The sequence below is a fragment of the Onychomys torridus genome, chromosome 13 (assembly GCF_903995425.1).
Source record: "Onychomys torridus chromosome 13, mOncTor1.1, whole genome shotgun sequence".
NCBI lineage: Eukaryota > Metazoa > Chordata > Mammalia > Rodentia > Cricetidae > Onychomys > Onychomys torridus.
The window spans coordinates 29,968,329-29,974,328 of NC_050455.1; positions in this window are offsets into that span (position 1 = coordinate 29,968,329).

Here is a 6,000-nt window from a genome sequence, read left to right on the forward strand (position 1 = left end):
TTCATGTCAATGCTGTAGCTATAAGCCAGTATCTGCACATAGCCCCTGTCCAGAAACTCATCTCTCTGCCAAATTGAGTTCAACAGGACTTGATCAGAAGGATCATAACTATGGAATGGGGGCACAGAAATAGCCCAAATCACCACCTTCCCAGAGAATACTTCCCCTCCCCTCTAATTTTAGTTCAAAGGCACTGTTTCGTTCCGTGTCTATATAACACTCAGAGCTCCCATCAATCCCAGCTCCAATGGCAGCTGCCACTGAAAGAGGTCATGGTGGGTGTTTATCCCAACAGGAGGCTAGCAAAAGTTCCTCTCCAGAAAAGACAGCTTCAGCTTTAAATAAGCCATCCTCATCTTGTAAGTCCACAAAATTATAGTAAGTCAGCAAAGGCCAGATAGTGTGTGCAGTCAAAATGTTCAGAATGCCAGAGAGCTCCCCTGGATCCTTAGCAACCATGTGTGAAGAGAAATCAAGCCAAAGTCTGGCATGAAATTTGACCTTCCCCCTTGATTTTCTCTTTCCCCTGGACCACCTTGATGTGTCTTATCTTTAGCTGATATGAAATGCTGCTATTCTGTAACCAGGTCTGAGCACACGTGTGTTAGTGAGCTCTTACGTGCTACTACATATCTATGATGGATAATATGAATCAATTAAATTTGGTGTCTCTGAGACCTAAAGTCACACAGCTGCATGTACTTCATGACACAAATAAAGCTTTGTCTTTCTTACTCTTTCAGACCCTCCCTACCTCTTCATTCATTCTTCCTTCCTTCCATTATTTCTTTTCATTTTTACTGTAAATTGGTTTTAGAAAGAGTAAGCTTTGTATCATGGGATGGCCTTGAACTCAAGGTTCTTTTGCCTCAGTTCCCCGAATTCTGGGATTACAGGTGTGCACCACCATGTCAGGCCAAGTTAAGCTTTTCTTCTCTTCATTCTCCTAGAGTCTCTACTTCCATCTGTGGATTTCTGCTCCCCTCCTCTCAGCCCATTTTATTTTCCTGCATATGGAGAAAGAAAGAAAGATAGATAGATAGATAGATAGATAGATAGATAGATGATAGACAGATGATAGAGACAGAAACACACACAAACCCACATGGTGGGAGAGAGAGATAAACATGGAGAGAACACTATATTACAGTGTATTATCTACCACTGCTGCACACAGGTTCTCTTGGTTTCCATGTCTGCTGTGCTGTGAGGACTTGGAGGGCTTTATCTGTGTATAATTTTGGACTTTTGTCACCCCTCTTCTCTACAAGTCTTCACCTAAGATATTCCTGGTCTCCTGTTTGGAGGCAGAGCAGAAGCTTTGGAGATTCCCACAGAGTCACCATCTCAGACTGCCTTCATCTGAGGTCCCCTGACATGAAAGGAAGGACTGAGAGGAAGTGAATCGGGTGATGGTAGAACTTATACATATTCTGAGTGTGTTTCTCCAAAGCCAATGTAAATGGAGAAGCTGCCCTGATTCTTCATGCTCTTTGGTCTGTTTCCTGCTAGTGTCCACATTTGTGTAGCTTGGCCACAGAATTTTCCATACTACCCTGAGATCATCTTGGGTAATCTCTTCCATCTTCTGTTCTGCAAACTCACTTGGAGTTTCTATCTTATCTTCAATGTGAACAGAAGGTAACATATTAGCAAGGCAGGGAAGATATGAAACTTAGCTGGAAATTCAAAGGCGCAAAATTGGCACCAAGGTTGTGATCTATCCATTTGCCTGTAGGAAGAGTGGCCCTTGGTCGCTAAAAATAATAGACTTGAGGACGTTTTTAAAATAAGGTAAATGCCCTACTCTCTCTACACCTAGCATTAGCACATATGACAGTGTTTGAAGGGAAAAAGAGATACATTAATAATAACCAGATCTGCATACCAGAGCTGTACATTTGTTCATTAGAGCAAATGAATATTGTTGCAATTACTTGGATTTATCCTTCAAAGAGCTGCCTACCAGTGGGTTCCTTTGTATGTTCCAGGCTTATGCTAACAGCAGGATGATTTCCACAATGTTTTCTTGCACCTTAAAATTTTGATGCGAAGTTTTCTTTATCTAATGTTCCTAAAAGCTGAAGCAAAAGTTTGAGACTTGAAAATAACCACATTCTGTGTCCTATCACATAACTTATCATGGGCCTGGCTAGCTATTAAATATCCTGCAAATTGGCAGGACAAATTGGTCTCTAAAGTGCTTTGAGGAAATGGTAAAGTTATAGCAGATTAAGAGTTAGCAAAATTAAATATAAACTGGTTTTTTTTTGGTGTACCTTTTCATTAATAAACATGTGTCAACCAAGACACGACATATAAGACGTGTTTTCTTTGAAAGGAGAAAATTAATTTTCATTCATGACATATTGATAATAGACACATTGATAATAGTCATCTTAGCCCCAAGATATGAAAGTGAACAAATAAAAAGAAACCCCAAATCCACCAGGTTGATCTTGATTGACAGAATCCTGAAAGTGTTTGGTCAACGTAAGGGCAGAGTGGGAAGAGTATGAACAGGTGCAAAGCTCTGATAATGCAGAAATATAAAAACAGAGAAAATGGCAAAATGATAAAAAGGCAAAGAACTATATTCCTTTGGTATATGACTTCAGGGATTTTCTGGACCCACTTTCATTGACATAACATCATAAACTTTCCTTCCTTTTGGGCCTTTTCCTCTCTCCAAACCTATTGTTGTTTCTGCTGTAATACTATCATTGTGAATTCCTCCTGGAAGCTCCCAAAGAGGCAGAAAATGGGCAGGAGGGCTGAGGTAAAGCAGCTTCTGGCTTTGTATCTCAGGACAAACCTTGTGGGTTAATTACATAGAGTTATAAGCTCTCAGAACCAACCCTTCCTGCCCCAACCAAATCCTGTTGGATATGAACCAGAATAGATAGATCCCAGCGGTACCCCATGCATTAAACTTGAGGAACATTAGTCTGTAACTGTGATGAAGTGAGCAGTGATAACCTCAAAGGCAAAGAGATGTTGGGGAGGAAGAGGTGCATGGGAAGCTGGTTGTTTTACAATGACGACCACAACAAAGACAAATATAAACAAAAAACACTTGGGCTGGAGAGATGGTACAGTGTTCAAGTACTTCCTGTTCTTGTAGGGGAAAGGAGTTCAGCACCCAGCACCTACACCAGGTGGCTCACAGCTACCTATAAATCTAGGTCCAGGGGATCTGGTGCCCACTTCCAACCTCCACTCACACTTATACTCACTTTCACATACTCCTCTCCAGCCATGAATGTATACAAAATTTAAAATAGAGTAACTAATTAAAAATAAAATAAATCATTTTAAAAGTCCTTAATACATTAGAAAATACATTGACATTAGATACATTGCTTTTCTCAATATAAAAATTTAGCACGAAATGTAAGCAAAATAAGGCAATAAAATAACAATCAGATATCTCCATAGTTGGTATTTCATCCAATATTTTTCATTTTCTATGTATTTATTCATGTAGGTAAAATGTTTATTTTCATCACATAAATTAGCCACAATATACATGAATCAATATCAATTATTATGAATTATGAATACACTCATACACACTTATGTAATATATATTGGTTATACATTCACAGTAATAGATATTGGTGTCTGATTGTTACACACAAGCTGCCTGACGTCAAGCTTCTTGGCTACCACCACACAGCAAACAGTGCAGTCAGAATAGGAACCTAACTCTCCTGATAGTCTTCACTTTCCACTCTTCTACAGAGCCTGTTTTACACACACACACACACACACACACACACACACACACACACACACACACACACATTTTCTTTGAATTTCTTTAGTTAGCACACACAGCCTAGGTGAAGAAGTAGACAGTTAATAAATACTATCACTTTATCCTTGCTTTCATTTTATGTTTATGATGTTTATGAGAACAATGAATGCCCTCTTGGTTTGTGAGAAATGACTGCATAGAAATTAAATTAAGTCATGATTGGATAAAAAATTTGAAGCAAATATGCAAGGTTCTTTTAGATTAAGAAACTCCTTTTTATTTTGTGGCTGGATCAAGAGAGGCATAGGACCCAACACCCTAAACCTGTAGACAGAAATTGGACTAGGCTAGGGGTGATTGCCATACTTACCATGCAGAAATCTTGCCTACCCCCTGGAAGGCAGCTGGGGGTAGCTGAAGCTGCTAATACTGTCACTGAGGTGAGGGTAAGAGATCCCAGTCCTGGGGGTAAATAAATTAGTATTAATTATGCATTTTGAGGAAACATATATGGGGTTCACATTTACACTGGTTGTGATTTCAGGCAGTCCCTTGATTGTGGCTTTAGACTTTCCTGGGACCCTTTTGCATGTTTCCATACAGGAAGATCACCTGCAAGCCTCATGCTTGGCACACACCTTCTGTGGAGCGTACGTAGATTTTCCTAAAATGCAGATGCCTTTTGGGAACAAACAGCTCCTAATATATAAGCACACGTTGCCCTCTGAACTCTGAACAACATTTATCCTCTTTTCTTCTTAAATGGAACCAAACATCATTTGTCCTGCTTAACTCAGACCTTCAACTCTAGCACCAAAGCCCATGATTTTTCCTTTGGATCCCCTGCCTTACTGATAACAGGCTTCTAACCCGTTTGTCAGGGGATTTAGGCCTAGAACTCTTTACCTTGCCCAGTTATGAGTTATGAGTTGAGTTAGGTAGCCTGAGGCCAGTTCTTAATCTCCAGGGGTCTGGAGTTAGACTTTAAACATCAAAGTTGTGATAACACAGGAAGGTGAAAATATATGGTTAACTCTTACCTAAGGAGACACCAAACCCTTGCTGAGTAGTCCTTCCAGCTTAGGCCCCAGACATGAATGCAAAGCGGCTCCCATTCCCCTCAGGTTTCTGATAATCCTACTGTTAGATATACATGCTATGCTTACATTTATAGTGGTGGGGTTTGAGACTTATGTAAGGTAGTTACTAACTGTATTCAGGCCCCACCTTAATATTTTATAAAGCTTTGCAGAGTGGACATGGAAGCCAGAACACCACTTTCTAAATTGTTAAAAGTGTTTAGCAAACTTTAAAATGATTGGATAAAATATGTTCTTCTATCCAAGCTTCACCTTCATAACCACAAAACCAGAATATAAAGCGATGTTTTTTTAGATAATAGACAGTCTGAAATATACTAAGAAGGCTGCATTTAATTATCATTGTTTATATATGCACACTTTACAAATACAATAACAAAATGAAAATAAATAACAAAATGAATAAATGTGTAACTAACTAATCATTTTATACTCATTCTTCCAATTTTCTTGACTTACTTCAGCCAAGGTGCTAACCATTCTGTCATAATTAATACTGTAACAAATTAATTTGGTTTTAACCATAGTAACAATCTGGACTGAAAACATACTTTTATACAAAGTGTCCACATTTTGATTATATTTTCATATAATATTTAAAGCAAATTATAGGAAATATAGTAAGTCAAAGACGCTTTTCATAATCTTTCAAAAGATTACCTCTCTCTGGTTTCAAAATTGTAGGAACAATTCAGATTGCTAACAGTGAACTTCAGCATTCAAAATAATTACGTAGATAAACATTTTAACTTAAGTCATAATTAGAAATTTCATATATCTCTTACCAAGCCTCCAGCTTTCAATGATTTAATTAAGACAGTGGGAATCAGTAAGTGGAATGCTATGGGGATTCAGGAGTGATGTGAGTGGGAATCAGTAGGTGGAATGCTATAGGGATTCAAGAGTGATATGAATTGCTTCATTTTGCAGATTGATCTTCAGGGACCACATTGCAAATGGCGTTGATTCCTAACTACCAAGGAACAAGGAATTGGAAGCCAAACAGAAGCAAGAAGTGACATACTCAAGGGGAAGGATACTTTGTTAAGCTGAAAATCGACTGCTTTCCTGCTATCTGAAAGACTGTGATCAGATTCTTTATTTGAGCAGTTCCCTGGTGGCTCAACGCCAACCCTTTCT